Below are 22,500 nucleotides of genomic sequence, written 5' to 3'. Positions count from 1 at the left end.
GACATACAACAACACAGAGTTACACATGGAGTAAAACAAACATACAGTTAATAATACAGTAGAAAAATAAGTGTATATACAATGTAAGCAAATGAGGTGAGATAAGGGAGGTGAAGGCAAAAAAAAAGGCCATGGTGGCGAAGTAAATACAATCTGGCAATTAAAACACTGGAATGGTAGATTTGCAGTGGAAGAATGTGCAAAGTAGAAATAGAAATAATGGGGTGCAAAGGAGAAAAATAAATAAATACAGTAGGGGAAGAGGTAGTTGTTTGGGCTAAATTATCGATGGGCTATGTACAGGTGCAGTAATCTGTGAGCTGCTCTGACAGCTGGTGCTTAAAGCTAGTGAGGGAGATACGTGTTTCCAGTTTCAGAGATTTTTGTAGTTCGTTCCAGTCATTCGCAGCAGATAACTGGAAGGAGAGGCGGCCAAAGGAGGAATTGGTTTTGGGAGTGACCAGAGAGATATACCTGTTGGAGCGCGTGCTACAGGTGAGTGCTGCTATGGTGACCAGCAAGCTGAGATAAGGGGGGACTTTACCTTTCAGGGTCTTGTAGATGACCTGGAGCCAGTGGGTTTGGCGACGAGTATGAAGCGAGGGCCAGCCAACAAGAGCGCACAGGTCGCAGGGTTGGGTAATATATGGGGCTTTGGTGACAAAACGGATGACACTGTGATAGACTGCATCCAGTTTATTGAGTAGGGTATTGGAGGCTATTTTGTAAATGACATCGCCGAAGTCGAGGATCGGTAGGATGGTCAGTTTTACGAGGGTATGTTTGGCAGCATGAGTGAAGGATGCTTTGTTGCGAAATAGGAAGCCAATTCTAGATTTAACTTTGGATTGGAGATGTTTGATGTGAGTCTGGAAGGGGAGTTTACAGTCTAACCAGACACCTAGGTATTTGTAGTTGTCCACATATTCTAAGTCAGAACCGTCCAGAGTAGTGATGCTGGACGGGCGGGCAGGTGCAGGCAGCGATCGGTTGAAGAGCATGCATTTAGTTTTCCTTGTATTTAAGAGCAGTTGGAGGCCACGGAAGGAGAGTTGTATGGTATTGTAGCTCGTCTGGAGGGTTGTTAACACAGTGTCCAAGAAGGGCCAGAAGTATACAGAATGGTGTCGTCTGCGTAGAGGTGGATCAGAGACTCACCAGCAGCAAGAGCGACATCATTGATCTATCAGAGAAGTAGTTGGTGAACCAGGCGAGGCAATCATTTGAGAAACCAGTATTGTTTCTTATTGATGGCGGTTAAGATATCGTTTAGGACCTTGAGCGTGGCTGAGGTGCACCCATGACCAGCTCTGAAACCAGATTGCATAGCGGAGAAGGTACGGTGGGATTCAAAATGGTCGGTAATCTGTTTGTTGATTTGGCTTTCGAAGACCTTAGAAAGGCAGGGTAGGATAGATATAGGTCTGTAGCAGTTTGGGTCAAGAGTGTCCCCCCCTTTGAAGAGGGGGATGACCGCAGCTGCTTTCCAATCTTTGGGAATCTCAGACGACACGAAAGAGAGGTTGATCAGGCTAGTAATAGGGATTGCAACAATTTCGGCAGATAATTTTAGAAAGAAAGGGTCCAGATTGTCTAGCCCGGCTGATTTGTAGGTGTCCAGATTTTGCAGCTCTTTCAGAACATCAGCTGACTGGATTTGGGAGAAGGAGAAATGGGGAAGGCTTGGGCGAGTTGCTGTGGGGGGTGCAGTGCTGTTGACCGGGGTAGGGGTAGCCAGGTGGAAAGCATGGCCAGCTGTAGAAAAATGCTTATTGAAATTCTCAATTATAGTGGATTTATCGGTTGTGACAGAGTTTCCTACCTTCAGCTGGGAGGAGGTGTTCTTATTCTCCATGGACTTTACAGTGTCCCAGAACTTTTTTGAGTTTGTGTTGCAGGAAGCAAATTTCTGCTTGAAAAAGCTAGCCTTGACTTTTCTAACTGCCTGTGTATATTGGTTTCTAACTTCCCTGAAAAGTTGCATATCACGGTGGCTGTTCGATGCTAATGCAGAATGCTATAGGATGTTTTTGTGTTGGTTAAGGGCAGTCAAGTCTGGAGAGAACCAAGGACTATATCTGTTCCTGGTTCTAAATTTCTTGAATGGGGCATGCTTATTTAAGATGGTGAGGAAGGCATTTTTTTTTTAAATAACCAGGCATCCTCTACTGATGGGATGAGGTCAATATCCTTCAAGGATACCCCGGCCAGGTTGATTAGAAAGGCCTGCTCGCTGAAGTGTTTCAGGGAGCATTTGACAGTGATGAGTGGAGGTCGTTTGACCGCTGACCCATTACGGATGCAGGCAATGAGGCAGTGATCGCTGAGATCTTGGTTGAAAACAGCAGAGGTGTATTTAGAGGGCAAGTTGGTTCGGATGATATCTATGAGGGTGCCCGTGTTTACAGTTTTGGGGTGGTACCTGGTAGGTTCATTGATAATTTGTGTGATATTGAGGGCATCAAGCTTAGATTGTAGGATGGCTGGGGTGTTAAGCATGTCCCAGTTCAGGTAACCTAGCAGTACAAGCTCGGGAAGATAGATGGGAGGCAATAAGTTCACATATGGTGTCCAGAGCACAGCTGGGGGAAGAGGGTGGTCTATAGCAGGCGGCAACAGTGAGAGACTTGTTTTTAGAGAGGTGGATTTTTAAAAGAAGAAGTTCAAATTATTTGGGTACAGACATGGATAGTAGGACAGAACTCTGCAGGCTATCTCTGCAGTAGATTGCAACACCACCCCCTTTGGCCGTTCTATCTTGTCTGAAAATGTTGTAGTTAGGGATGGAGATTTCAGAGTTTTGGGTGGTCTTCCTAAGCCAGGATTCAGACACGGCTAGGACATCCGGGTTGGCAGAGTGTGCTAAAGCAGTGAATAAAACTAACTTAGGGAGGATGCTTCTAATGTTAACATGCATGAAACCAAGGCTATTACGGTTACAGAAGTAATCAAAAGAGAGCGCCTGGGGAATAGAAGTGGAGCTAGGCACTGCATTGCCTGGATTCACCTCTACATCGCCAGAGGAACAGAGGAGGAGTAGGATAAGGGTACGGCTAAAAGCTATGAGAATTGGTCATCTAGGACGTCCGGAACAGAGAGTAAAAGGAGGTTTCTGGGGGCGATGAAATAGCTTCACGGTATAATGTACAAACAAATGTATGGTATGATGTGAATACAGTGGAGGTAAACCTAGGCATTGAGTGATGATGAGAGAGATATTGTCTCTAGAAATATCATTGAAACCAGGTGAAGTCATCGCATGTGTGGGTGGTGGAACTGAAAGGTTGGATAAGGTATAATGAGCAGGGCTAGAGGCTCTACAGTGAAATAAGCCAATAAACACTAGCCAGAACAGCAATGGACAAGGCATATTGACATTAAGGAGAGGCATGCTTAGTCAAGTGATCATAAGGGTTCAGTGAGTAGTGAGGTTGGTTGGGGTCACGGCGATTCAGACAGCTCGCCGGGCCATGGGTAGCAAGCTGGCAGAGGATGGAGGTCTGTTTTCAGCCACCCCGTGCGTTTCCTTCGGTAGATTAGCGGGGTTCCGTGTGGTAGAGTGGACCAATCCAATTGGCAAAATAGATATAGTTATAGTGACCAAAGAAAATTGTCCGATAGACCTATTCAGATAGCAGCCGATAAGACAGCTAACGATTAGCGGGCCCCAGATGGGCGTTCAGGTTACATCGCGACGGAGGGGCCAGTTGGATAACTCCCTCGGGCAGATAACGTCGGTAGTCCAGTCGTGAAGGCCCGGTGGGGCTCCGCACCGGCAGTAAAACGGGTCCGGATAGGTGATTGTAGCCCAGGAGTGGCTGATGGAACTCTTCAGCTGGCTAGCTCCAGAATAATTTATGTTTGCTCCGGGACCGACGTAAGCCAATAGTCATTCGGATAGCAGCTAGCTAGCTGCAAGATCCAGGTGTAAATGTCCAGAGCTTGCAGTAGAAATCCGGGGATATGGAGAGAAAATTGGTCCGGTATGGTTTGGTCTGAGTCGCGTTGTACAAAACTGGCGATAGCTTTTCGAGCTAAAGGAATAGCTGATGACCGCCAACCGTGGTTAGCTAAATACTAACGTTAGCCAGCTTCTGGCTAGCTTCTGTTGTGGATTTCAGATTTGAGGTGAATAATATATTATTTTGTTTAATTGGTGAGGCGGGTTGCAGGAGAGTGTTTTGAAGTTCAGTTTTTAGAAAAAAATATATAAAAAAGTTATCTCAAGAAAAGATCATTAAAGACCACAATTGGTTATTAAAGACCAAAATTGGTTAAAGAAAATTGTGATGAATAAAAAGGTGTACCTGTTACATTTCAGGAACAGATAATTGACAGCTGTGCCATATACAGTGCATTTGGAAAGTATTCAGACCCCTTGACATTTTTCAGATTTTGTTACGTTACAGCCTTATTCTAAAATTGATAAAATAAAATAAAAATCCTCAGCAATCTACACAGAATACCACAGGGATGCAAACTAGTCACCTTTCAGCGAAATTCGCCATTTTGAATCCAAAATAGGTGACCTACCTGATTCGTGTAGATCCAATGAGAAAAGTTTGGGGGATGGGCTTTGGATCACTACTGGCTGTGTGCGAACAAGTGATGCGCGTTTGGCGCAATACTGGCTGTATCCAAGGCTCAGCCAATCATTCACATAACAACAGAATGCAGCACGCGACTGAAGAGAGGAGAGACAACCAATGTGCTAGTTACAGCATCAGCGAGCGCTCTGGAAAGACAGCGGGAGAGTGGAAAGGCAGTTTGCGAGTAACGAAGAGGTAGGTGAGAAGCCTGACGAGTGAGAAGGTGATGAAGCGTACATCATGAGCTGTAACCGAAAAACAACTGGCATTTGTTTTAGGCTGGGTTTCTGTACAGCACTTTGATATATCAGCTGTTGTAAGAAGGTCTATATAAATACATTTGATTTGATTTGGAAAGTTTGAGGTGAGGGAGAAAGTGTGGTGGAACAAGTATTGTTAGCATTGTTAAATATCTTGCTAGCTGGATCTAATTTTCTGTTAGCTAGCCAGAGAAATGTTGAGCAACATTAGCAAACTTAACTGATCAAATAATTGAGTTTATTGTGTGAAAATTAGCTGGCTAATAAAGCCAAACAGCTAACATTACAACATCAGAGAGCTAACATTAGTAACCTAACCAATTCGCTATAGTATTAACTGGTATACGACTCCTAGCCGTTCCTCAAGTTATAATGCGTTAGTTGCTTACTGGACCCTGGCAATCTGTGTGAAATGTTAACTATCTAATGAACTAACTACTATCTGTGAACTAATGTTTTCCCTCTACATTATGTGGTTAATTTTCAGAATTAGTTGAAAATGAGGCGTTGCTTGTTAAACAAGTGGATTCAGGGATCAAGTGGAGCTGGAGCTGGACCTGGCTTAAGCTGGATGCCACTATAGAGGTGAAAGGAACACCACACACTTTCCTTCTTTCTCACTTTTTCAATACAGTGGCTACAGTGTCTGTCTGAAATATATCAATTATGCCAACAAAGGGTATCATGTTCTGCTGGCACATTGTAGAACAGATGTCCACAGGCAGAAAGTGTACAATGTAATAATGTGCAGCCCACAAATATTGCTTTTGTTGTGTTGAATTTGACACTAACACTTGTGTGTGAGTGAGGAGGGACTTATAAAATGTTTTACTCAGTGAACATTATTTTTGCACAGATGTAGCCTTGTGCACTTGATCGATGTCTACTGTAGTGGCCACTATAATAGAACAAAAATAGAATGTCTGTTTGTTTCATTCTATTTCTACTTTAAGATGTTTTTTCCCAAGTGCAATATTTAGATGTGTGTGGTCACAAGTGTTCTATTATAAAGGCTGTCATGTTAACAAGTGTTCAATTATAAAGGCTGTCATGGTAAGAAGTGTTCAATTATAAAGGCTGTCATGGTAAGAAGTGTTCAATTATAAAGGCTGTCATGGTAACAAGTGTTCTATTATAAAGGCTGTCATGGTAACAAGCGTTCTATTATAAAGGCTGTCATGGTAACAAGTGTTCTATTAAAAAGGCTGTCATGGTAACAAGCGTTCTATTATAAAGGTTGTCGTGGTAACAAGCGTTCTAATATAAAGGCTGTCATGGTAACAAGTGTTCTATTATAAAGGCTGTCATGGTAACAAGTGTTCTATTATAAACGCTGTCATGGTAACAAGTGTTCTATTATAAAGGCTGTCATGGTAATACATGTTCTATTATAAAGGCTGTCATGGTAACAAGTGTTCTATTATAAAGGCTGTCATGGTAACAAGTGTTATATTATAAAGGCTGTCATGGTAACAAGTATTCTATTATAAAGGCTGTCATGGTAACAAGTGTTCTATTATAAAGGCTGTCATGGTCACAAGTGTTCTATTATAAAGGCTGTCATGGTAACAAGTGTTCTATTATAAAGGCTGTTGTGGTAATAAGTGTTCTATTATAAAGGCTGTCATGGTAACAAGTGTTCTATTATAAAGGCTGTCATGGTAACAAGTGTTCTATTACAAAGGTTGTCATGGTCACAAGTGTTCTATTATAAAGGCTGTCATGGTAACAAGTGTTCTATTATAAAGGCTGTCATGGTAACACGTGTTCTATTATAAATGTTGTCATGGTAACAAGTGTTCTATTATAAAGGTTGTCATGGCTAACTGCAATATTAGTGTATTGTTTTTCTCAAAAGTGTAATTTGCAGTAAAGTCTAGGAAACAAATAACATTGGATTGCTTTCTTTACATTTTTTAGTTGTGAGTTAGGTTCACATGAACCACTTGTTATTTTACACACGGAGACGGATCATGTAGATCATATTATTTGTTGTTTAATTAGTTAAAACCTGCATTTCCCCCTCGTAGGGATGTTTTGCATGTTTCAGTGCAACAACAAAAAGTGTCACCTATTTGGGCCCTCACTAGTTTGCATCACTGATACCTTGGTCAGGGAGGTGACCAAGAACCCCATGGTCACTCTGACAGAGCTCTAGAGTTCCTCTGAGGAGATGGGAGAACCTTTCAGAAGGACAATCATCTCTGCAGGACTCCACCAAACAGGCCTTTATGGTAGAGTAGATAAACGGAAACAAGATTCTCTGGTCTGATGAAGCCAAGATTGAACATTTTGGCCTGAATGCCAAGCGTCACGTCTGGAGAAAACCTGACACACTCTTGGCATTCTATTGACTGACCTTCATGTGTTAAAGTAATGGACTGTCATTTCTCTTTGCTAATTTGAGCTGTTCTTGTCATAATATGGACTTGGTATTTTACCAAATAGGCCTATCATCTGTATACCACCCCTACCTTGTCACAACAAACTGATTGGCTTGAATGCATTACGAAGGAAAGAAATTCCACAAATTAACTTTTAACAAGGCACACTTGTTAATTGAAATGCATTCCAGGTGACTACCTCATGAAACTGGTTGAGAGAACACCTAGAGTGTGCAAAGCTGTCATCAAGGCAAACGGTGGCTACTTCGAAGAATCTCAAATATAAAATATATTTTGATTTGATTAACACTTTTTGATTACTACATGATTTCATATGTGTTATTTCATAGTTTTGATATCTTCACTATTATTCTACAATGTAGAAATAGTTAAAAATAACAAAACAAAAAACTTGAATGAGTAGGTGTGTCCAAACTTTTGACTGGTGCTGTATATTTACCCCCTAAAATATACGGGGGATTGAAAATGATGCAAACAATTACATTGATGGAAGCTACAATCTGTCCGCAAAAATAATGCTGATATTCCTCCTTCAATCTCTGTGTCAGGTGCAATCTTGTCAATCATTATGACAGTCAGTGCTAATGACTCTCAGAGGTTACAGGACTGCATCCATAGTGTCCATTTAAATGGTACCAAACCCTCTTTATGACTGTAAGTCTCGCTTCACACAGATAAGAGATAATACAATAGATTGAATAAAATACCATATAACTACTTAAAGGAGAATTTTACCCAAAATCCAGAAACTACCAAGTGATTCCATATATTGAAACTAGTTCAATCGAGTTTGCCCTCTCCCCTTCTCTCTCCGTATAGAGCTGTACTGAAGCAGCTTCAGAAACGGGTCACGTGACTCGTGACGTTGCTGGATGCAGAACTTGCACTGCTCCATTGCCAGGGAATTCATGATTCAGAAATCTGCGAAAACAAGATCTCTGAGATATCAGGAACCGCCAGCAAAGAACTCTCCATAACAGGTTAGAGCAGGCCTGGGCAAAGGACGGCCCGTCCCACGGCTCGCGGAATCATGCTCAGATCACATTAAGAACTGGCGATTCGTAACGTTTTGAAAATTTAAAGCCCAATGAATACTCGCTTTTGTGGAATGATTTAACTCCCACCGCTTCTGGGACATTTGTTTTGAAGGAACGTATAAATTACTGCACGAGGACTGACAGTGACTGACAGGCTGATACACACGTCACAGTTACAAATAGTAGCTAGCTAGAAATTGCGCATAAATGAGTTTTTCAAAGAGAAGGAAAGTAGACAATGAATGTAAGGTGTTCCAGCAAGTCGAGTGGACATCGAAATATTTCTTTACTGAGGTGTCAGGGAAAGCTGTGTGCTAAGTGTGCAAAGAGAGCATCGCTGTCTTGAAAGACTACAACTTGTCCCGACACTTCCAGACAAAGCATGCAGAGAAATATAGGAATATGAGTAGAGGGCAAGTGCATCGAAAGAGTTGCTTTCTCAGATACAGAAGCAGCAAGGACTTTTCACAAAACTGCATTCAGCAGACAACGGAATTGTGAGAGCTAGCTATGTACTGTCCCACAAAATTGCTAAACGTAGCAAGCCATTTGCTGGGGGCGAATTCTTTAAAGAATGTTTAATTGACTCTGCAGCAATACTTTGCTCCGACAAGAAAGAGCTGTTTGAAAATGTTTCCCTGTCAAGACGAACAGTGACTTGGCGTGTTGAGGACATCACTGTCACACCATTATCTGTTTCACCTGTCCCTGTGATTCTCTCCACCCTCTCCAGGTGTCGCTTATTTACCCCAGTTTATTTATCCCTGTGTTTCCTGTCTCTCTGTGCCAGTTCGTCTTGTATGTTTCCAAGTCAACCAGCGTTTTTCCCGTTCTCCTGCTTTTTGCATTTCTCCTTTTTCTAGTCCTCCCGGTTTTGACCCTTGCCTGTTTCTGGACTCTGAACCCACCTGCCTGACCATTCTGCCTGACTTGACCACGAGCCTGTCTGCCACTCTGTACCTCCTGGACTCTGATCTGGTTTTGACCTTTTGCCTGTCCACGACCTCTTGCCTACTCCTTTTTCATTAATAAACATTGTAAGACTCCAACCATCTGCCTCCTGTGTCTGCATCTGGGTCTCGCCGTGTGTCATGATAATCACAGAGAATATGGAACAACAGTTGAAAGACAAGTTAAAGGATTTCACCTATTTCTCCTTGGCCCTGGGTGAGAGCAGTGATGCACGTGACACGGTGCAGTTTTTGATATTCATAACCCCAGACTTTGAAATTACAGAGGAACTTGCTTCATTGCAGTCAATGAAGAGCACAACCACAGGGAAATATTTATTGGAGGAGGTTAATAAGTGTGTGGCAAAGCTGGGACTGAGTTTTGAAAAGTTATCCAGTGTGACCACTGATGGGTGCCCAAACTTGTCAGGAAAAAACTTTTGAAAAGGATACAAGATCAAGTAGCTGAGCTGAACACAGAGGGGCTCTGTAAATGTGTCCTGAAAATGAGCCATGTTGTGGATACAGTCACTAAAGTGGTAAACTTCATAAGAGCTAAATCTTTGAACCATATACCATATGTTTGTGTCACTGTTGGAAGAGACAGAGTCGGGTTATGCAGATCTTCCCTACCACTCAAACATGAGATGGCTGAGTTTGGGGAAGGTGCTTAAATGAAAGGAAAATATGTGGATTTCCCTCAACTGCAAGATAAAGAATGGTTGGCTGATTTTGCCTTCACCGTGGACATCATGGTACTCATGAATGAACGGAATTCAAAACTACAAGGGAAGGGCCTTCTTGCACATCAGATGTACAGCCTTGTCAAAGCCTTCAAGGGAAAATTACTCCTAACCACCAAGTAGAAGCCAACCATCTCACCCACCTTCTGACACTACTAGTCTGTTCCCTATCAGATGACCAGCGGGAGAAGTATACATGAGTATACGTGAGTTTTCTCATCGTTTTGAGGATTTCAAAGTGTTGGAAAATGACATGCTGTTGGTTTCCTCTCCTTCCACCTTCAATGTGGATAACGCTCCCACTGACCTGCAACTTGAGCTTATCGATCTTCAGTCTGATGCAGTGATTGGAGAACTATTCAAAACATTGTCACTGACGAGGTTCTATGCATCTCTCGATGAACAAAACTTTCCAAAGACTAGGGGTCATGCTTAGAAGATGTCTGTACTGTTTGGGTCAACCTATGTATGTGAACAGACCTTTTCAGTGATGAAATATAACAAGTCAAGGCACAGATCATCTCTTAATGACTCACCTCTCAGCAATCCTGCGCATAGCGCAGAAACTATACCTGACTTCACTGCTCTAGTCAATGCCCATCAGAGACTTCACTCCTCACACTGATTGAGTAGTTTAAATGTAATGTTGACCTCTTTCTTGTGTTTTTGTGCATACCCGTTAACAAGAGTTCTGTCCGTGGTGCTGAATGCACAGTGTTCTTTTCCCTCCGTGTAGTTCATTGCATGTTTAATAATGAATATACCAACCAAAAGGAGAACATGGATGTGGTTTATGTCTGCTAATGTTAAAAAAGTTAAATAAGTAGCATATCTGGATGTGATTTACAGTAGATATATCTGTCAACACAGTCATACACATGATGTATAATCCTGTAATATGATTCTGGCACCCGATGGCAAAAATATATTCTAATGTGGGCCTCCATGGAAAATAATTGCCCAGGCCTGGGTTAGAGTATTCCTCCTTCACCATCTTGTTCTCTTCTTATCTTTCTCCTTTTCTCATTTTCTCTCTCTCTGTCTCTCTCTCGCTCTCTCTCTGACTCTCTCAATTCAATTTAAGGGCTTTATTGGCATGGGAAACATATGTTAGCATTGCCAAAGCAAGTGAACTAGATGATAAACAATAAAATTAACAGTAAACATTACACTCACAAAAGTTCCAAAAGAATAACGACATTACAAATGTCATATTATGTGCAAACAGTTAAAGTACGAAAGGGAAAATAAATAAACATAAATATAGGTTGTATTTACAATGGTGTTTGTTCTTCACTGGTTGCACATTTCTTGTGGCAACAGGTCACATCTTGCTGCTGTGATGGCACACTGTGGTATTTCACCCAATAGATATGGGAGTTTATCAAATTGGATTTGTTTTCAAATTCTTTGTGTATCTGTATAATCTGAGGGAAATATGTGTCTCTATGGTCATACATTTGGCAGGAGGTTAGGAAGTGCAGCTCAGTTTCCACCTCATTTTGTGGGCAGTGTGAAAATCGCCTCTCTTCTCTTGAGAGCCAGGTCTGCCTTTGGCTGCCTTTCTCTATCCCCCCCCCCCCCCCTCTCGCTCTCCCAACCCTCCCCTCTCTCTCACCACCCCTATCTCTCTCTCGTCTCCCCCCTCTCACTCCTCTCTCTCTCTCTCCCCTCTCTCTCTCTCGTCTCCTCTCTCTCTCTCTCTCTCACTTTCTCCTCTCTCTCTCTCTCTCCCCTCTCTCTCTCTCTCGCCCCTCTCTCTCTCTCACCCCTCTCTCTCTCTCGCCCCCTCTCTCTCTCTTTTGCCCCTCCCTCTCTTTCTCTCGCCCCTCTCTCTCTCGCCCCTCTCTCTCTCTCGCCCCCCCCCTCTCTCTCTCTCGCCCCTCCCCCTCCCTCTCTTAATCTCTTTCTCGGTCGGTCTCCGTACCTCATTGTTTTTGTCCTGCCGGTTTGGTCTTGATATTTGCCCCCCTTTTTTTCCTCTTTCTCTCTCCCTTCTGCTCTCTCTTCCTTTCTCTTACCTGCTGTACAGGATCAACAGCAAAGTGTAGTCTTTTCAACAGCACGTTAATCATGGACTCCCAGTCCCAGCATCTCTCAGTACAGTGCTTCTGGGGTCTGAGAGTTCAGTCATCACAGCCTTTTGCTTTGGTTATAAGGGTAAAATCGAATTACTCGACTCCTGATCCTGAAAGTCTTCATATAGTCTAATGGCTCCTCATCTGAGATCCCAGTATATCAAAGCATTAGGCTAGGTTAGTGTAGTGCTATATTGATGAATGGCCCACAGGTGCAGGGCCCATCTGCTCTAATAACCAGGATTGTTGCGGTCAATTCCATTTCAATTCTGACAATTTGTGACAGAATTTAAGTGGAAACCTGCTTATAACCCCAAGTACAGTGTTAACTAAGAACCATAAGGGGTTTAAGTGGCTGTGGCGGTTGTTCAGTACTGTAGCTAGTCTCAGGCAGCAGCTCATCATCTCCCCTCCTCCCTCACTGGGTCTGGCCTGCAGCTGGAGGAGCCCACTGCTCTGGCAGGAACTGCCTGCAGGAACTGCCTGGGGGAAATGGAGACAGTCAGGCCTTAATTTTCTCCAGGTCAGGACTGGGGCTGGGGTGTCCCGCCTGCCTGGCGGGGTGTCCCTTCCTGGGGTTAGAACGTCTAGAGGAGAGGAGAGCAGCCCTGACTGTCAGCCCTGTGTGAGACCAGTTACTTTCTACATGTAATCTGTTACAGTTACGTGTCCAAAATTGTAATCAGTAATGTAATTTTGGGATAACCCAAACTCTGTAATGTAATCGGATTACTTTCAGTTACTTTTATATTACTTTCTCCTTAAGAGGCACAACTTAGCGTTTTTCATCATGAATCTTGTTCTGGAGGCAGCTCTGCAGAGTGGTCATTAGCTGGCACATCCACAAAGTTATAAAATCCTAACCCTAACTTTACCCACCCTGTTAACCCTAATGCATAACCCTAACCTTAAATTAAAGCAAATTTTAGTTTTCATACATTTTTACAAAATAGCCAATTTGGACTTTCAGCTGGCAAATCTAGCGGAAATCGTCAACCTGCTCAAGAGGCATGAGAAGAAGGCCAACATGAATATTACCAATTAAAGGACATCTATTGCAGGATATATCAATGTTAGAGTTGACACAGCTGACCATAAACAGATGTTGCATTTTACTTTGTGGATGGGTTATGTACTGTAGGCAACTACTACACAAAATAATATGATTAGGATATATCTTTACATAAAACAAAAAACAGAGTCTGTTAGATTCCCAATAAAGCGAACAAACGAAACGTGAAGCTCAGAATAGTGCTCACAGGAAACTATACCTAGACAAAATCCCACAATGCACAATGGGGAAATGGCTACCTAAATATGATCCCCAATCAGAGACAACGATAAACAGCTGCCTCTGATTGGGAACCATACCAGGCCAACAGAAATATAATTCACCTAGATAACCCACCCTTAATCACACCCCGACCTAACCAACATACAGAATAAAAAGCTCTCTATGGTCAGGGCGTGATATTTGCGCCTTTTTTCAATGCTGATTTGAATGTCATTGAGAAAACAACAGAAAGGTGTCAAATATTTTTTCCCGCAAACATCATTTCGGAATTTTAAAGTAATCCTACAAGTAAATGATTTTGTTTTTCAAAAGTATCTGAAATCTGATTACAATATTTTTTCTGGTAATATAACGGATTACAGTTAGTTTTGTTATAATCCTTTACTCCCCAACCCTGTGTAAGACTCTCTCCCTCCCTCCGCCCCAGCAGCCTTTAGCCCCATGAATTCCCAGACACAGGTTACATCAACACAGATTTAGTATGTGAATAGCGCCGGGCACAGGGGACTGGAGGTGTTTGAAATAGTCCTCTTGCCCTCCCTCCAAGCCCCCCCTAGCCTCTCAAACCCAAACGCGGTTCATTGAGAAGTCATGGCGAGGGAGAGAAAAAAAATGAAAAGAGGGAGAAGGGAGGAAGGGAGGAACAGTAAAAAAGCGAGACACCATGGCATGCATTGCCTTCATGATCATAGTGCATATTTCTACAAGTTCTCTCTGCTGCCTGCCTGCCTCTGTGTTGTGATGTGTGAGCGGAGTGGGGCTCTCGCTCTAGGTGCCTGCCAGGATCAATGGTTTCCTGTCTTCAGAGCTGCTTCAAGCTGCTTCAAGCTGCTGCTCCATGAGAAAACATAATCAAATAAGTGACTCATTGCCTGGCTCACTCCCCTGCCTTTCTGTTTGGGTGTAAATGAGATCACCCTCAAACACATGCACGCACGTGCGCACACACACACACACACACAGGTGTATGCACACACACACACACACACACAGGTGCACGCACACACGAACACACAGGTGCACGCACACACGCCACCTTCCGCCCCTCTCAGAATTTGCACTCGAGATCTGTTCCGTCTGTTAACATTAGCCATCAACGTTTAGATATTTTTTCTTCTCCTTCCAGTCACTGGATGGAGACTGGGAGGAGACATTGCACCTTACAAAGATGGTCGGCCGCCTCTGCAGGTGAGGGATGGGTCAAAGGTCACAGAGTTAAAGCTAGAATCCTTAATTTAAACATTAACAAAGCATGCACCCCGCCTCTGTTTTAGTAAGAAGCTGAGGGATGGGCCTCGAGAAATTTAACCACTCTAAAATTCATAGACAGAGCTATGGATGCAAGGCCTGACCATCCATGATATCACAATTCTAGTTCTTGCTAAGTTGTGAGGCTATACAGTATTTGTTTACATTTACACTATTTGCAAACATTGGAGTAAAACAATCTTATATTTTGGGTTCTGATTGGGTACAACGGTTGAACTAAGCTCATGAGGCATTTATAAATTCTATATTCTTTAGGAATCAGTGGGTGGACGTATTTAATTTATACGTCCAAAAATGGATGTTGCAACTAAGGATTCTAGCTTTAAAGGTTAAAGGTCAGGGGTCACAGAGAGGCAGGTCACCCCAGTAACAAGGCCTCAATGAAAAGCAGGTAACTTGCCTCGACGTTATTCGAGCTGAACTGTAAATATGTCCCTCTATTTAATTCCTACGGAAATATTCTGAAATACTGAAATGTATCATGGGAAAGAAAATATGTAAGACTGGCTTTTTGGGATGCGATAAATGACTTATTGCTTTTGGGTACAATTCAAGTGTGGTTAAGGATAACATAGCTAGTTGTGGCTTGTGTGAAACAAAAAGGAGAGATGCTTGATCAGTCGTCTGCCAGCTGAACTCACCTCCCTCAGCAAGCAGAGAGGGTCTTTGGTGAGCATTAAGCCAGATCAAAATCATGTATTGTTGGACTAGAAAACACTTCAAAAGAAAACATGGCTTTTCCCAGAACACACACAGACACACAAAAACATGGCTTTTCTCAGAACACACACAGACACACAAAAACATGGCTTTTCCCAGAACACACACAGACACACAAAAACATGGCTCTTCCCAGAACACACGCAGACACACAAAAACATGGCTTTTCCCAGAACACACACAGACACACAAAAACATGGCTTTTCCCAGAACACACACAGACACACAAAAACATGGCTCTTCCCAGAACACACGCAGACACACAAAAACATGGCTCTTCCCAGAACACACACAGACACACAAAAACATGGCTCTTCCCAGAACACACACAGACACACAAAAACATGGCTTTTCCCAGAACACCCACAGACACACAAAAACATGGCTTTTCCCAGAACACACACAGACACACAAAAACATGGCTCTTCCCAGAACACACACAGACACACAAAAACATGGCTTTTCCCAGAACACACACAGACACACAGAAACATGGATGTAAGCACTCACACTTTTGCTGCTCCGCTGGCCCCCAAAATACTCCATTCGTGGGTTAAATTCAGTATCAGAACCTACTCACAGCTATCCATGTTGGCGGAGCAGGACACACACACATTAGCAGGACATAAACAAGGACACAGTCACAGTGTGGCTCCATCCTCTCAGCAGACGCTCCAAATAGCCCTGCCCTCAAGTCACAGATTTGTCCTTAATTGGAAAGTTGTCCTAATTGACTTTACCTAATTTATGGGCTAGAACATTTTTACCCTGATTGAACCATAACTTCCATGTGTCTCCAGTCGGTGAAGAGGATAATTGAGGGATTGGGGAGTTGTGGAGTTGTTTTTCTCCATCCGATACAGTTATGTACGCCATCGTATTATACAGTAGCCTCATATGGAAATGAGTCTAAATAAAACATGCACAAAGAACCAGCACAACAGAAATAAACAAGGGAACGATTATGTTTCAACTTGATAATGCAACGCTGTAGGGTGGTACTAGTTTGTATGTGTGCGTGTGTGTAGATATCTTAATTATTCTAGAATTATTATTGTATTAGTCTGTGACACAGAGAAAAATAACAGAGAGAAATAACGAGGTAGTGAAAAGAGAGGATGATAGGTAAGACGAGTGTCACGATCGTGTGGAGGATTGACGGACCAAAACGCAGCTTTAGGAAAATAAGCCATCTCCTTTTTATTAAAGAAGAAGGCAAACGAAACAAAAACACTTAAACACTAAACAAAACAAGAAAACGATCGTGAAGCTAAACAACGATGTGCACACACTGGCTACAAACGTATCACATAGACAACTACTCACAACAAATGAAAGCCTATGGCTACCCTAAATAAGGCTCCCAATCAGAGACAACCGAAATCAGCTGTCTCTAATTGGGAACTCATTCAGGTAACCATAGACTCTCCTAGACAACTAAACATACATAGACAACGCTAGACACATGTACTCAACACAAACCCATATACTACACCCAACAACCCCTTTACCATAGAATCACCCAAAACCAACAAAACACAAACATTCCCCATGTCACACCCTGACCTAACTAAAATAATAAAGAAAACAAAGAATACTAAGGTCAGGGCGTGACAACGAGGTGCAGACTTATGATAAGAAAAGACCTCAAGACTATAACCTACAGTGTATGTATCTATAATGTCACTCTAAATGGCGTATCCATTAAAGGTCATCCAATGCTAACAGAGGGACAATGAGTTTCCCTTAAACACATTTACATAATCTAGACAGAAATACCTGTTGTATTTTGTTGAAGAGCCAGTACATTTGAAACTGAAGATACTCAGTGTGCGGACACATGCCAAACACACTGGAAGAGCCAGTACATTTGAAACTGAAGATACTCAGTGTGCGGACACATGCCAAACACACTGGAAGAGCCAGTACATTTGAAACTGAAGATACTCAGTGTGCGGACACATGCCAAACACACTGGAAGAGGAATGCTATTTTATTATTAGGGTTGAACTGTTTCTCTGGCACTGTTCTCAGGGTTTTCCTTTAGATGTATTTAAACAATAGCCTGAAGCACACCCTCTAATTACTGTATGTATGGGGTTTAGTTTGTATTCCTTGATACTGTTAATGCCTTTGTACCTGTGTTTGTGTGAATGTGTGTTGAGTAGGGAACACTAAATACTGACTACCCCCCCCAGCCCGCCCCCCCTCTACAAAGGGTCAAAAGCGTTCCACAGGGATGCTGGCCCATGTTGACTCCAATGCTTCCCACGGTTGTGGCAAGTTGGCTGGATGCCGTTTAGGTGGTGGACCTGATACACAGGGGAAACTGTTGAGCGTGAAAAATCCAGCAGCGTTGCAGTTCTTGACACATACCAGTGCGCCTGGCACCTACTACCATACCCCGTTCAAAGGCACTTAAATTGTTTGTCTTGCCCGTTCACCCTCTGAATGGCACACATACACAATCCATGTCTCAATTGTCTCACGGCTTAAAAGTCCTTCATCTACACTGATTGAAGAGGATTGATCAAGTGACATCAATAGGGGATCATAGCCTTTCACTTGGATTGTGACTCTGGCTACTGGACAATAAAATAAAGTTCATATAAAATAATTGCCTCCACAGATATGGTTAGATTTTGGTAAGGTAAGACATGCCTCATTATATGTAATGTAGGCTTAAATGTTTGGGTCTCCGTATCTGTTTTCAAAATGCATACTGCCTCCAGCTCATTGCAGATTGGTGTGTGATACGCTGATGAAGCCTTCCGTTACCTAGGCGTTTGCTGTTCGAGATGCTGTAGGAGCAGCTCTCGCATTGTCAGAGCGATTTTCCGCTTAAAGTCTCTGTATCTGTATGCTGTACGGGTGTGATAAATAAGATACATAACCAATATACTGTACACACATGCAAATTTAATTCCACTCAATTATGCTAATTAACTGATAGACAAGTAAGCATGACCAGTCAAATGTATGTCCATCGAATGGTATTTCCATCAATGAATAGGCTAAAAAGCATTATTTCGCAATGGGAACTTTTCTTCTCCTGGACAACTGGCCAGAGGTTTATTTAATTAATTTTTTATCCTCCAAAAACCGGCTATTAATGGCTTACGAAACCCTGGTGGGTGTATGTGGCAGATGATGAGAAGCGGAGGTTGAGATGTGTCAGGAATTAAAGCGCCAGCAGCGTCTCTCTCTCTCTCTCTCCCTCTCTCTCTCTCTCTCTCTCTCTCTGTGTATCTCTCTGTCTCTCTCTCTCCCTCTCCCTCTCTCTGTCTCTCTCTCTCTCTCTCTCTGTGTATCTCTCTGTCTCTCTCCCTCTCTGTGTCTCTGTCTCTCTCTCTCTGTGTCTCTGTCTCTCTGTCTCTATTTCTCTCTGTCTCTCTGTCTCTCTGTCTCTCTGTCTCTGTGTGTGTCATGTCAGCTTCTCTCACAAACCAGTGAGCCACCACCAGGTCGCACCACAGAGAGAGAGGAGAAGAGGGTGCAATCAAAGCAGCAAGATGTGTGACCTGTTGCTACAAGAAAAGGGCAACCACTGAAGAACAAACACCATTGGATATACAAACTATATTTATTTTCCCTTTTGTACCTTAACTATTTGCACATCATTACAACACTTTCTATAGACATTTGAAATGTCTTTATTCTTTTGGAACTTTTGTAAGTGTAATGTTTACTGTAGATTATTATTATTTTTTCACTTTTGGTTATCTATTTCACTTGCTTTGGCAATGTAAACACGTTTCCCATGCCAATAAAGCCATTGAATTGAGAGGGAGGGGAGGAAGAGAGAGAGGGAGGGGAGGAAGAGAGAGGGGGAGGGGAGGAAGAGAGAGAGGGAGGGGAGGAAGAGAGAGAGGGAGGGGAGGAAGAGAGAGGGAGGGGAGGAAGAACAGTGATAGATAGAGACGAGTGACAAAGAGGGAATGAACAAGACATAGCAGAGATGGTGTTAGGCTGAAATGGGAGGAAAGATAGACAAATTAACAGGGTACGGAAGGAGAGAGAGAGAAAAGAGGAGGTGGGAGCTTAGAGGCTGCTCTCTCCGCCTCACATTACAATCTCTCTCTATTGAAAGGCACCCAGTCATACCCATGTTTTCTATAGCAGAGGACGACGTTGTGGGCTGGGTGTTTCTGTTAGATTCTTTCTGTTTTCATCTCTCCTTCCTCCCAAATGTGTTGCCTAGTAAACACCAGGATTAGGTGTAGGAGGAGAGATTCCATCCGTCAGGTCATCTCTCACCCCCTCCCCCTCATTCAACAAACACAAGTACACACACACACACACACGGGCCCAGCTATTGTGTATTTGTATACCTCCTCCTCACAACCCCAGCCAGAGGAAAGGAAGAGAGGAGGATGGGGAAAAGGGGAGGCACATGTGATGGGGTTATTTAAATCTCTCTGGGGGAAGCTTAGATCTCTCTTCAGAATCATTTGACAGGATTTACCCATCCACCCCTCCGCCAAAATACTGAGCATTTTGTATCCCGAGCCAGTCAACGTATCGTATCCAATGTGGGGGACTATATCAATTCCAAATGATTGTGCCTCTCAATAACTGATGACAATGTCTGGCCACGGAGACAGATGATTGATGATGATTCTATGGATAATATGAGTAAGCACATACACACGGGGCCAAAGCGGCTGGCTGACGGTGATTCTAGAGGGGCTGACGCATGCTTTGGCCCCGTGCTGGAGAGAGGAAACAGGCCATGTAAGTGTGTGTGCCCTGCTCTGTGCTCTGGCTGAAAGAAGAGAAAGTCAGGACACGCTGTGCACGACGAAGCACAAATCACCTGGAATTACCACCCACAGACTCACCCATCCATCTCTCACTGCCCCCAGACCGGCTGCCATGAATACACACACAGACAGGTGCAAACATACATTAACACACACTTATGCACATCCTTGTGCGTGCAGTTGCATACACACTGGCTGTCACGGACACATGTGCACACACGCACACTTATGGACACACAACTCACACACTATGTACTCGCCCAAACACAACTATAATCCAAAAACAATCATATATAATTGTAGGCTACACTTAGAAAATACATCTACACGTTTCTACTTACTTCACTACACAATAACACACACATTCTGTTCTCCTAGGGTACGCATTAACGTCACACACAGAACACTACACACCCGCCCACAGCTAAGAAAAGCAGTTGCACACACACACACACACACACACACACACACACACACACACACACACACACACACACACACACACACACACACACACACACACACACACACACACACCTACAGACCTTTGTTCTGTTTGCCTGCACAGTCCTTGGCTGGCCCGCTACAGCAGTCCCAGATGTACTTGATAGCTGATGACAGTAGTTACAGTGAGGAGCAATGTTCCTTCTCTGTGTTGTTCTGTTATTACATGACAAGCCTGTTCTCACACACACACACCTCTCTCCTGCCTCCCTACTGTGTGATTTAGTGCTCACACTGTTTACTCTCCAGAGAATGTCGCACAAGACCTCGGAAAATTATAACTCAACCCCCAGTTTGAGCCTTTCTCCAAATTATGGCCCTTGATTTGTGTCGTTATTGCGTCTTTAGTACAGTGTGCCCCACCGCCCGGCCCGCACAGCCCAACACCGCCACCTAGTGCTTAGCCCATATGCCCATAGGAATGTCGCCATAGGGGTGAGTGTGTGTTTGAGAGAGGGCGAGTGGGTGAGTGTGCGTGTGTGTTTGTGAGCGAGTGTGTGTAGGAGTGTGTGGGCGTGTGTGCCTGCGTCCGTGCCTGTGTGTGCATATCTGACTGTGTGTGTGTCTGTTTTTGTGTGTGTCTGAGCCTGTCCTGGATTTCATTACCCAGGGCAGGTCCTGGCTGACTGCTGGAGAATTCAGAAATGCCCGGGCCATCTGCTGCAGATTAGAATTAGACCTACAGCCCAATTCAATTAGCATCCCCAACCAGCCACACTGATTGGCCAGGGAGAGGGGAAAGGCTAGGAGGCGAAGTCTACGGCAAAGGTGGTCAGCCAGGGAAGCTAGGCTACTCTATTGACCAAGGAGGGGGGGGAACGCTAGGAGGCTAACTCTACTAGAGGCTAAGGCTACAGTACAGGCAGTCAATCAGGCCGCAGGGAAAAACTAGGCGGCTGACGCTACACAAGGATAAAGCTCTCCACTCACATCACTCTGTTATTTACCGCGTGTGTGTGCGCTTTGGTGGAGCCTGATTCTTTCAGAGCAAAGTGTATCTTTTAGTAACATGATACCTCACCTGTCTATGCATTCCTAAACTCGCACATAGCAACATTCACAAGGGGGCGATAGTAGAGATTTTCTTGTTGCTTTCTTTCCATTTGTGGTAAAAGCAACAAATAATTATGTTGAAAACATCATCACCACTGCTAGATAATTTCAAAGGAATCCAACTACATATTTGAATAATAGCTACATGTAATAGAAGTTTAGGTTTGTTTTACATGATCTCATTTTGTGCCTGCCAGTTGGCTGTAGGCTAATCAGCTAGTAGTATGCTAGCTAGCTGGCTAAAAACAGCAAGCAAGCTAGCCTTTTAGCTTCCCACATCTCCCCATGTGAAATAGATTTATAATTCAATAATATCCACTGGAAAAGATTCCTATACTGTCCAGGGTAACCTAAAACATTATCCCAGTTTGATTTGCTGCTTGTATGTATTCGCTCCCATTTCAGCTAAAAATAATGTCATCATTTTTGCTCATAGAGAGAAAAAAAAGCACATGGTTAGCAGCTGTTTTTACCGTTTCAAAATATCCTAGAATCACATAGTTATTACTTTTAAACAAAATACTTTTTGGGGTGGATTCTAATAAAGCTACAATGTTGTTTGGTTTATTGTCTGAAGAGTCACTGAGATTATATTTGGTTATCAATGCAAAATAGGCTGCTAATGCTTAGCCTATAGATCAGATCAAGGAACCAAGCGAGTTTGGTTCAGCTTCATTGCCTACACAACAGTGACAACCCTTGCCCCCAATGCAGGACAATGAATTATACGGTGGGTTACAATATCATGGCTGCAAATGTAACAGTATAACTTTACGTCGTCCCCTCGCCCCGACACGGGCGCGAACCAGGGACCCTCTGCACACATCGACAACAG

General features: G+C 43.3%; 1 pseudogene; it reads left to right on the top strand.

Annotated features, from left to right (window-relative positions):
• The window catches only part of LOC129835426 (dynein axonemal heavy chain 2-like), a 214,451-nt pseudogene that overhangs the window by 105,268 nt on the left and 86,683 nt on the right, over positions 1 to 22,500 (top strand).

The sequence above is a fragment of the Salvelinus fontinalis genome, chromosome 36, assembly GCF_029448725.1.
Source record: "Salvelinus fontinalis isolate EN_2023a chromosome 36, ASM2944872v1, whole genome shotgun sequence".
NCBI classification, from domain to species: domain Eukaryota; kingdom Metazoa; phylum Chordata; class Actinopteri; order Salmoniformes; family Salmonidae; genus Salvelinus; species Salvelinus fontinalis.
This window is presented reverse-complemented; position numbering and strand designations above follow the sequence as displayed.